Source organism: Rana temporaria, chromosome 2 (genome assembly GCF_905171775.1).
Source record: "Rana temporaria chromosome 2, aRanTem1.1, whole genome shotgun sequence".
In the NCBI taxonomy this organism is placed as follows: domain Eukaryota; kingdom Metazoa; phylum Chordata; class Amphibia; order Anura; family Ranidae; genus Rana; species Rana temporaria.
The window spans coordinates 84797065-84809392 of record NC_053490.1 but is presented as its reverse complement, the minus strand read 5'-3'; positions in this window follow the sequence as shown (position 1 = coordinate 84809392).

The following is a 12328-nucleotide window of genomic DNA, read 5'->3' as shown; positions in this document are numbered from 1 at the left end:
CTACTCTCAATTATGAGCACTAAGGGGGTTATTTACGAAAGGAAAATCCACTTTTCACTGGAAGTGCACTTGGAAGTGCAGTCGCTGTACATTTTAGGGGTAGATCTGAAATGAGGGGAAGCTCTGCTGATTTTATTATCCAGTCATGTGCAAGCTAAAATGCTGTTTTTTATTTTCCTTGCCTGTCCCCCCTTGGATCTACAGCGACTGCACTTCCAAGTGCACTTTGCACTTGTAGTGCAAAGTGGATTTGCCTTTAGTAAATAACCCCCATAGTGTCACTTTTGTCTGCTGCTTCGTTCCTCTGCTATCAGCATGAATCACTTCTGACAAGTTTTCCTGACACCAAGAGAAAAATGGTGATGGAAGAGATCTCCAGGTGATTGACAGCCTCATTTCTGTTCCTGTGTGCTGTGTGAAAGGGGTGTGTCTCTTCCCTCCAATCGGCTCTCGGAGTTCTCCTCGCTGAGCTCTGCAGAGTGTAACTTCGGCTCTGACAAGCTTTAAAATTCAGCACTTTAAATGGATGTTGATAAGAGAAGACTGCAGATAAACAGGTGCAAACTTGTGTAGGAGGCTTGGTTTCATCTCTGTGTATCACCTGAGGCCAGTCAATTCACTGGGTATATGTAAGGTTTTACAACCACTTTAATAGTTTGGAGGTATGATCACTTAGGTGCTGCTGTACAGCCAAGAGTATGTAGACATCCCAAATTATTAAGTTCAGATGTTAACAGTGAAGAGAACAGTTAATTCTACAGCATACAAAGATATTTTAGATGTGTGCTTCCAAACTTGTGGCAATATATTATCTGTTTAAGCATTAAAGCAAAGTTCCCCCCAAAAGTGGATCTTCCACTCATTTGCCCCCCCCTCCGGTACTACATTTGTCACCTTTTTTGGGGGTGGGAGAGCGGATACCTTTTGACATGTATCCTGTCCCCACTTCTGGGAGTCTGGTTTGCGGCGAATTACATCAGTGGCTCAGCTTCCTCCTCCTTCCCCTGCCGCCAGGCCAGTAGGTGAGTGAAGTGGTGCCTCGCGCATGCGCAGTAGGGACCCAGCATGAAGCCGTAATGCTGCACTGCTGAGTTCCCTTAATGGCGGCGGCAGCTGATGCAAACATCAGCAGCGGTGCTGACATCGCTGGACTTCAGGACAAGTAAGTGTTATATTATTATTAAAAGTCAGCAGCTGCAGTATGTGTAGCTGCTGGCTTTTCATTTATGCAGGGTTGGCAGACCTCCTCCTTTTAAAGTGGAGTTCCACCCATAAATATAACATTACATCAGTAGTTTTAAAAAAATGTCATTAGTCCTTTTAAGATTTTTTTTTTTTTTTAGATGCCTTTAAAGTGTTGTTGCTAGGCAGAATAGTTAATCTTCCCTCTTCCTGCACCTAGGTGCTTAAGCTTCACCGCACAGACTCCTGGGAATGTACAGTAGTGGGTGTAACTTTCCAGGAGTCTGTGCACTCCCCAGTCTCGAAGAATCATGTGACTTGGACAGTACAGGTGCTAAAACCTGATCTGAAAACTATTACATTGCTTGTGCAGCACTGAGCATGTGCGAGATCTGCAAGGCTGAAATCCAGGAAGTCATACAGTCTGGCTTCATGATGCCCACACTTAAGATGGCCCCAGTCAATTTCTATTTTATAAAGTGTCTAAATGCTGTAACAACCTAACAAAACGGACCTTAGTTTACAGACTAACTTTACTAGAACACATTAAGCTTGTGTATTACAGGGGTATTTATATTTAAAAAGTGAAATTGTGGCCGGAACTCCGCTTTAAGGTGCCCTGTACATAAAAGCCCAAACTCAAGTGCAGCTCTCGTAAAACAAAGCAAAACTCGTATCAGTTCAGAATATGTGTCTATATTACAATGTCCATACTGCACCTTGAATTGTAAATTACATAATCTTCATATAATGTAAAAAAATTTAAACTAACATATTCCATGCTCGGGTTACCGAGTGTAAAATCAATATCCAATACTTATTAAAAACAATGCTACTCACTTATATGAAAGCATAGTCAGCGCTGTGCAAATCAAACTCCTCCTGCGGAATACACAGATTCCTTCTACTTTTGCCATGTGTTTTTACATGCACTGGCTAGGTTTTGGAAGAATCACAGTCAGTTGATATGACTGGGATCATGTGGTCCATGGTAATCAAAGCGCATTATGGAGGACTTTTTCCAAACTTAATACAGCATTGTGTTTGAGTAGGGTTAAATCCATATGGTTTCCTAAAGTTTGTTCTTTTTGGCCTTGGTTACATAGTTGGTCAGTTTGAAAAGACACAAGTCCATTTAGTTTAACCAATAAAAGGGAAAACAAATTCATACAATCCTATATACACAATCCTTTTCCCACAGTTGATCCAGAGGAAGGCAAAAAAAACAGCAAAGCATGATCCAATTTTCTCCAGCAGGGAAAAATATTCTTTCCTGGTCCCCCCAAGAGGCAATCGGACATTCCCTGGATCAACTTTACATATAAATGTCAGTATCCAGTTATATTATGTACATTTAGGAAATAATTCAGGTCTTTTTTTTTTTTTTTTTAAAGCAATCTACTGAGCTGGCCAGAACCAGCTCTTGAGGGAGTCTATTCACAGTAAGAGCTGTGAGAATGTGGAAGAAACCTTTCCATATTTGGAGATGAAATCTCTTTTCCTCCAGATGTAAAGAGTGCCCCCTTGTCCTCTATGATGACCTTTTTTAAAGTGAACAAAAGTTCACTATATGGACCCCTTATATATTTGTACATGTTGATCATATCCCCCCTTAATCTCCTCTTCTCAAGAGTGAATAAATTCAGTTCCTCTAATCTTTCCTCATAGCTGAGCTCCTCCATGACTCTTATGAGTTTGGTTGCTCTTCTCTGCACTTTCTCCAGTTCCCCGATATCCTTTTTGAGAACTGGTGCCCAAAACTGAACTGCATATTCCAGATGAGGTCTTACTAATGATTTGTACAGGGGCAAAATGATATCTCTGTCTCTGGAGTCCATACCTCTCTTAATACAAGAAAGGACTTTGCTCGCGTTGGAAACCGCAGCTTGGCATTGCATGCCATTATTGAGCTTATGATCTACCAAAACCCCCAGATCCTTCTCCACTACAGATCCCCCCAGTTGTACTCCCCCTAGCATGTATGATGCATGCATATTCTTATTCCCTAAGTGCAGAACTTTACATTTATCAACATTAAACCTCATTTTCCACATACAGGTGCATCGGTCTTATGTAATATTCAAGTTTTGAGATACTGATCTTTGGGTTTTCAGTAGCTATAAAGCTGTAAGCCATAATCATCGAAATGAAAAGAAATCAATACTTGAAATATATCACTCTGTGTGTAACACATCTATATAAGATATGAGTTTCACATTTTGATATTTACATTTTTTGAGATGCACCTGTAGTTGCCCTATTAGACAGAGCATTGAGATCGGCTTGTAAGTTGGAGACATCCTGTAAGGACGTTATTCCACTGCATAGCTTGGTGTCACCTGCAAAGACAGAAATTATACTTTTATTCCCATACCCAATATCATTTTTATAAATCTATTAAGTAAGGGTCCCAACACTGAACCTTGGGGTGCACCACTGATAACCTTAGATCAATGTTTATCAACTTCAGTCCTCAAGGCGCACCAACAGGTCATGTTTTCAGGATTTCCCTCTGATTAAACGGCTGTCGTAAATACTAAAGCCTCGTACACATGATCGGATTATCCGACCGTTCGTATGCTCCATCGGAGTGTAAACGAGTCCGTCGGACAAAACTTCAAAGTACGAACGCGCATGCTCAGAAGCAATGCTCACCATAACACAACATTAGCAGAAGTTGCCCAAAGGGTGGTGCTAAAGAGCTGAAAAAACACGTAGTGTCGTGTTTGTTGGCCGACAATTCTTTGCCGTTTGTATGCAAGACAAATTCCTGGCCAACGCCCCACGGAAATTCTGATTGTGTGTACCAGGCTTAAGGCAGTGAAGCTGATTAAATCACCTGTGCAAAATAATGGAAAACATGACCTGTTGGGGCGCCTTGAGGACTGGAGTTGAGAAACACTGCCTAAAGCCTCGTACACACGATCGGATTTTCCGCAGACAAAGCATCGGACTTTTGTCCGAAGGGCGTTGGTCATGAACTTGTCTTGCATACAAACGGCACACAATTGTCAGCCAACAGACACGAACGTAGTGACGTACTACGTGAAATTTCAGCTCTTGATTCCCATCCTTTGGGCACCTTCTGCTAATGTTGTGTTTGGTGAGCACTGATTCCGAGCATGCATGTTTGGACTTTTGTCTGATGGACTTGTGTACACAGAATAGGAAAATCTGACAACAGCCCGTGACCGGAAAATGTATAAGCCTGCCATCCAATATTTGTCTGCGGAAAGTCTGACAATTGTCTGATGGAGCGTAAAAACGGTCAAATTTTAGGCCAACAGTCTGTCCTGTACTGCTGATCTGTCCTTGGTTTGTCAGTTATAGCTGTCAAAGTGTATACATGTGGAAGTGACAGTGAACTCAAATGCTGAAAAGGAAAAGATTGGTTAAAGATGGAAGTGAGTGTCATGTTTAAGGCTTCCTTTACTCCTGTGTACCTCCATGCTAATGTGGAATGATTAGGTTTTAGAAGCATTATGTGAAACAAGCGCTACTGTAATTTCTATCAAAATGTTGGTTTTATTTGTTCCATCCAATTTACAAAAGAAGTGTTACTCTAAGACCACATTCTGAATGGCACCCCAATGCAGCTTGCCCAACCGATGCGTAGAGCTGCACGATTCTGGCCAAAATGAGTCACAATTTTTTTGCTTAGAATAAAGATCCCGATTCTCGCGGCATAACATCTTTCACATTATACAAAAAAATTGGGCTAACTTTACGGATTTGTTTTTTAATAATTCATTAAAGTTTACTTTTTCCAAATAAATTGTGTTTGAAAGATGCTGCGCAAAATACAGTGTGACATAAAATATTGCAAAAAACGCTATTTTATTCTCTAAGGCAGGTGTAGGCACCCTCGGCCCTTCAGATGTGGTGACACTACAAATCCCATCATGCCTTTGCCTCAAAGGTCTTGTAATGTCTCATGTTACTTGTAGTTTCAAAACACTGGAGGGCCAGGGTTGCCTACCCCTGCTCTAGGGTCTCTGCTAACAAAAAATAAATAAAAGATAATGTTTGGGGGTTCCAAGTCATTTTCTAGCAAAAAATACAATATTTTTGTTTACAGGTTTTAAACTTGTAAGCATTAAGTGTCAGAAAAAGGTTTAGGACTCTTTCACACGGGTGGCCCGTTCAGGTCCACCTGCCAGCTTTTTAGGCGGACCTGAACGGGCGCTCCATGCTTCCCTATGGAGCCGCGGATGTCAGCGGTGACATGCCCGCTGACATCTGACCTGCTCCGATCCGCCAAAGTGTGACGGAGGAAAAACCTACTTTTCCATCCGTCTGGCGGATCGGATCGGGTGAACACTGACAGACGGTCTGTGTTCATCCGATCCCCCCATAGGGGAGAGCGGGGAAAAGACAGGGCGGTCCCTGCACAGTGTGCGGGGACTGCCCTGTCATCCGCCGGCTCAGCGGGGATCAACGGAGCGATCCCTGCTGAGCAAGCGGAGGTTCACGGGGCGGAACAGCGTGTGAAAGGGGCCTTAGTCTTTAAGTGGTAAACTTTCCCTTATTTACAGACTAAGATCTAATCTGATCTAAAAGGACTAAGGGGGTTATTTACAAAAGGCAAATCCACTTTGCACTACAAGGGCAAAGTGCACTTGAAATTGCACTAAAAGTGCACTTGGAAGTGCAGTTGCTGTAAATCTGAGGGGAAGCTCTGCTGATTTTATCATGTAATCATGTGCAAGCTGTTTTTAATTTTCCTTGCATGGCCCCCCTCGGATCTACAGCGACTGCACTTCCAAGTGCACTTGTAGTGCAAAGTGGATTTGCCTTTAGTAAATAACCCCCATAGTGTTACAATGTTTCTCTTTAGTTTGCGTTGAACAATGCTAAGGCAGTGGTACATCAACTATTGTGGAGGACTAGGATTTCTTGCTGTGGCAAGAGCAGTAAAAAAATAATTCTGTTCTGGGGTGAATTCATTTCAGACTTGTCTGCCATTCACATTCGAAGCATAGACAATTGGCAGGTAGACTACCTCAGCAGGCAGCTCCTGGACCTGGGGAAATGGTCCCCACATCTGGTTCCTGAACTTGTATCACAGATGGGGGGTGCCTAATGTGGACCTCCAGAGTCCACAACAAACTAGACAGATCCTCTGGCAGGTGGATGCTCTGATGGCTCAATTGGATCAGAACAGAGCCTGATCTATGCCTTTCCACCAACAAAAGCTCCTTCCTTGTCTGCTTTATTAAGATGAAGGGCATTCCCATAATATTTTTAGCTCTTGACTGGTTTAGGTGGATGTGGTACCTTGACCTGATCAGACTCCAGACAGATGGGCATGGTTGAAGGACAGGAACCTCTTTGATTTCGGCACTTGTGATCTTGTTCCAGAGACCGCTACTCTCCCATTCTTTTAATAAGACCCTTGTAGAGGGTGTTTCTTAACTCCCCTTTTGCGCCCATTTAGGTATTTAAATTCGGTTCTTTCAGCACTTTAATAATTGCCTTTAAATCTATCGGGCATATTTTTTTTTCTTTATACCCACACCCACAAGGTAGTGTTTCTTGTTGCCATCACCTCTGTGAGGCATGTGTCTGAGCTGGAGACTTTGCTATTTAAAGAATAATTTAGGTCTTACGCAAGGACAATGTGGCTTTTTACTTCAACCAGGAGATTGTGCTCCCATCTCTGTCTATCCCCATTAAAGGTGATTTCCCTTCATTCCCTGGATGTACAGTAGTTTGTGTCTTCCTTGCAGCCACTGCTTCCATTGGAAGAAATTTTACCCAGGAGTTGTGCTGTTTATGAGCACTAGAGGGAGTACTGATCAAAGAAGTAAACCTATGGAAATGCTAGTTGCTTATCTTTTCCTGAAGCTTTTTAGCTAGATTCAGGTACAATGGAGCAAACTTGCGGCGGCGTAGCTTAGCGTGTTTAGGCTACGCCGTCGTAAGTCAGCTAGGCAAGTACATGATTCACAATGTACTTGCCTGCTATCTTACGGCGGCGTAGCCTAAAGCCGGCGGGCGTAAGGGCGCCTAATTCAAATGTGTTTGAGGGGGGCGTGTTTTATGTTAATGAGGCTTGACCTCACGTTTTTTATGTTTTTTCGAACTGCGCATGCGCCGGGCGCCTACATTTCCCAGTGTGCATTGCGGCTAAGTACACCGCACGGGCCTATTGATTTTGACGTGGACGTAAACAACGTAAATCCCGATTCACGGACTACTTACGTAAAAAAAATCGAATTTCGACGCGGGAACGGCGGCCAAACTTGACATTACTATTCCAATAGGGCCTAGCTCTAACTTTACGCTTGTGAATCGGCGTATCTCCTCGTTCGTGAATCGGCGTATCTCCTCATTTACATATTCTACGCCGACCGCACTGGAAGCGCCACCTAGCGGCCATCCAAAATATTGCAATCTAAGATAGGACGGCGCAAGCCGTCGTATCTTAGATATGTTTAAGCGTATCTCTGTTTGAACATACGCTTAAACATAAGTCGGCGTAGATTCTGAGTTAGGTCGGCTTATCTACTGATAAGTCGGCCTAACTCTTACTAAATCTACCTACTTATTTGCAAACCTATTTGAGCCACTCAGTATTGGAACAAGGGGTCAGCATTACCGCCAAGCAACTATCAGTTTCAGAAGAATGGGCCAGCTTAGGCACCCTCCATGTTTCTCTCCTGACAGGTTAATGTAAAGGTTTGTATGTCTCAGCAATTGAGATGTAAATGCACACTAATCCTGTTTTGCATGTGTAGCGCTACCCCCTCAGGAGCCGCTGGTTAGATTTGGGATGGCATGTTATGTTACCTCTGTGATGTGTCTAGGGATGATGATGATGATGATGATGAGATGCAATAACGGAATGTCCAAACAGCAGGGTGTCGTTTTCTGTGCTTTTATTTCTTGCCCAACATGGCAAACAGTTAACTTGAGGTAGATAGAAATAGATTGGTGAAAGGAGAATTTGCAGATTCAGGCCTATGGATAACGGAAGCAGTCCTGCCTCCAATGGGACTTTAACTCACGTCGCCACTCCAGCCGGAGTGGGTGAAGCATACCGGGACAGGCCTCTCACAGACCTGGCAGCCAGAGTATCACTTAGAACTTCTGAGAAAGAACAAGTCTCTGCCACCGACTTGGCTCTAATGGAATTAGAATTAGGAGTGGAACCTCTGCCACAGGCCCTCTACTCTGGAACGTGGATGATGGAGCGAATCCTCTCAGTGAATATAACTTTGCCTGAATCTCCCTCAGGTAGACTTCTTGGTTTTGGGGGTCACCGACTGACAAGTTGCAGCATACAACTTCTCAGTGTCCGGCCACGCAGATCCCCGATGGATTGTCTAAGCCCTGTTGGATCACCTGCCTCCGGGCTCACCTCAGACCGACGCCCCACCGAACAGCACAACTCGCTTGGGATCTTCCTCATGAAATGTGGGGACCCAGTAAGTCACTGGGGCCCCTTTGCAGCTTTGGTTGCTCCGGGCCATGAGGGCCCAGAACCGGGAGCTCCGCGTAGCACGTGCGCCCCGGCCTGGTAGGCCATCTCGCCGGGGGCCCGTGATGTGCGCACACCCTAAAGGTGGGTGCCGCAACCTGGAACCAGGAACGAGCGAAGGACCCCACAAAATGGTGTCTGCCTAAGAAATACCCTCCCCCAGCATGCCCCGCAAGGGAAACACTCCTCTAATTGGCTGCTAGAGAAAGGCGCCTCCGCCTGGACCCCTCTGGCGCCATCTGCTATCCAAAGAGGGAACGGTATCTTTGGAACACACAATGAAACCACAGGACAGCCCAGCCCGGCAGAAACCCAATTTACACAAATCAACATGGATGAGAGCAAAGTAACTCTCTCATCCCCCTCTAAATTTAACATAGCACCTGTACTGAAAGTACACAGGCGCTACACATGGACTTTCCAGCATGATAAATTCCTAGACTGCAAATATACCTTCATTGAGCAGTTACAGTTCCTGCTTTCACAATGCCACAAAGAGATGACCGATTCCGGTTACGAGAAACAAACATTTTCATCTACAAAAGGGTTTCAACAAATTTCACTTTTCTGTAAAAGCAATTTCCACCTCCACAAAGTGGCATTTCAGTTTTGAGAAGGTACACCTTATGTCCAACAGTTTGCAGACACCTGATATCACATCTATATACGTTTGTTGGGACATCCCATTCCAAAACCGTGGGCATTAAAGTGATTGTAAAGCTTTGTTATTGTTTTAAAGAAAATAACAAACATGTCATACTTACCTGCTCTGTGCAAAGGTTTTGCACAAAGTGGCCCCAACCCTCCTTTTTTGGGGTCCCCCTGCGGCGTTCCTGGCTCCTCTTCTTGAGTGCTCCCACAGAGATCTGCTTTCCATAGGGGCACTCGTGTGGGCGCACTCCCGAGTCCTGCTGCTGCGTCTATTTACACAGACAGCAGGACTCGGCCCTGACCCTCAGCTTGTCACTGCATTTGATTGACAGCAGCGGGAGCCAATGAGGACCTGAGACAGCAGCTGGAGCTGCTGTGATTGTCCCCATCGCTAGAACGAATGGGTTCAAGTAAGTAAAAGGGGGCTCTGGTGGGGCTTCTGCAGCCAGGGCTGTTTTAATAAGAGGGCACACCTGGGCACTGCCCAGGGGACCCAGCTGCATGGGGGCCCCTGAATTTTGCCCAAAGCAGCTGGTCCTTGAGCCCATGCTGCCCCGAAATTGGGGGCCCCATGATAGCACTGAGAGTGATGGGTACACAGGGGAGGCAGGCTGGCAGCTGTGCAGAACGATACCTATTATTTCACAGCTAGCAGGGAGGGGCAGCGCCGGAGTGCCAGTGATGCTCTGACCCCGCCCCATGCAGCTTGAATGCTTGGGACTCGAAGGCTGCGGAATAGGAGCTGGAGTGGGAGCTGCTGAGTTGGCAGCACTGAGAGCACACCTGCAGAAGTAGCATAGTGGATGGTGTCATAGTGAGCCCAGCTGTCCATCACTGTTTGCACCGAAAGGCTTGGAATGCCCGAAGGGATGCTCCCTCCTCGCCCCTCCTTCCGCCTGCTTGAGGGGAATGACACGCTATGTTATTTCCACAAAATAATAAAGATTTGATTTCAAATATATATTTGTATGCCAATTTAATACAGTTTATTGATAATTTGTATGTATTTTTACTCTGTATTCCAAAGGTTTTTTTTTTTTTCTTGTGACCAGCAGCAGACTAAAAGCTGCTTATGTTTCCCTGCAGACAGGCTGGGAAAGATCTGGGTCATGTGACAGCTGTATATCCATTAGGAAAAAGGTACTTTGAAGTTTTTTTTAACTACAGTGCCATTATCGATGTACAGAAATAGGTGGGACAAAGTAACTAAAACAGTGGGCCAGATTCAAGAAGCACTTGCGCCCGCGCAACCATAGGTTGCGCGGCGCAAGGGCTTACTTGCTCCGGTGTAACGAGTGCTCCTGATTCAGGAACCTCGTTACACCGACTGCAGCCTAGGATGTGACAGACATAAGCCTCCTTATGCCTTCACATCCCAGGCTGCATTCTTGCGTTGGCCGCTAGGGGGCGCGGCCATTGTGATCGGCGTATAGTATGCAAATTGCATACTACCACCGATTCACAAAAGTTGCGCGGGCCCTGCGCACGCAAGGTACGGAGTTTCCGTACGGCGACTTTAGCATAAGGCTGCTCCTGCTAATAGCAGGGGCAACCAATGCTAAAGTATAGCTGCGCTTCCCGCTCGTGAAATTTAAATTTCACGTCGTTTACGTAAGTGAACCGTGAATGGCGCTGGACGCCATTCACGTTCACTTAGAAGCAAATGACGTCCTGGCGACGTCATTTGCCGCAATGCACGTCGGGAAAGTTTCCCGACGGAGCATGTGCTGTTCGCTCGGCGCAGCAAAGCGCTTTATTTAAATGATTCCCGCCCCCGGCGGGATCATTTACATTAGGCAGCCTTACGCCCGGCTGTTTAGCATATCGCCCGCGCAATTTACGGAGCAACTGCTCCGTGAATCGCGGGCAAAACGCAATATTTGCGTGGGCGCAGAGAAAAATATTTGCTCTTTGCCCACGCAAATATTGCTCGGATCTACCTGAATCTGGGCCAGTGTGTTTAGTATCACGTTAAAGGGGTTGTAAACCCTCCTATGCATTAAGGTGCAAAAAATTCTGACAGTCACCGCCCCCCCAGCCCCCCGTACTTACCTGAGCCCTGGAATTTCCCACGGCGAGGACGCGCAGTGTCAGAGAAACATATTGGATTCTGAACACTAGATGGCTACCCCTGCTCCAGAGTAGGGTGACCACATTTCCAAACTACCATTCAGGGACACCCTCCCTTCCCAAAAATCAGATTGTGCTGTAACGAATCACATCACAGTGATTGGACACAAGAGGCGGGATTTATGATTTCTCCAATTACAAGCAGGGGGCGGGCATTGTGCTCCTCCAGGCATTCCTGGCCAGGACAAGTACTGTCAGTGAGTAAAGCGGTGATGTGGCGGCCTTTTTTGGGGGCATCAGATTGGCCCTGGGGGGTGGCTGTGTCAGTTTCATTCCGGGACACTGTATTGTCCTGGAATGAATGTGCCCGGGACAGACCTGCAAAATGCGGGACTGTCCCGGGCAATCCGGGACACGTGGTCGCCCTACTCCAGAGGCTGAGCCCATGCAGCTTGGATTGGTCCGTGCTCCTCTCACCCCTGAAGTGAAGCAACGATGGCGACAGGCCAACCTCTGTCTGTACTGTGGGGGAATTGGACATTTTCTTCGTACCTGCCCTGTGAGACCCCATAAGTCACGCTCACAGTTTATTTTGAACTTTCAAAACACTGGTCTGTCCCAGACTTATGTCACCCTCTCTGTCTCCTTACAGCTAACGGAAAAGGAAATTCATCTACCAGCAATTATTGATTCTGGAGCCTGCAGCTGTTTCCTAGACACTTCACTGGCCCAAGAACTACACATTCCCCTGCAGATCAAAGAACAAAGCCTCCAAGTCTACCTGGCTGATGGTTCTCTTCCTCGTTCTGGACTTGTCACACAACAAACAAGGCCCATCCTTGTCACCATGGACTCCGGCCACCAGGAGCTTCTAATCTTTGACATTATCTTCTCCCCCATGTTTCCCATCATCTTGGGGCTCCCCTGGCTACAGGCACATGA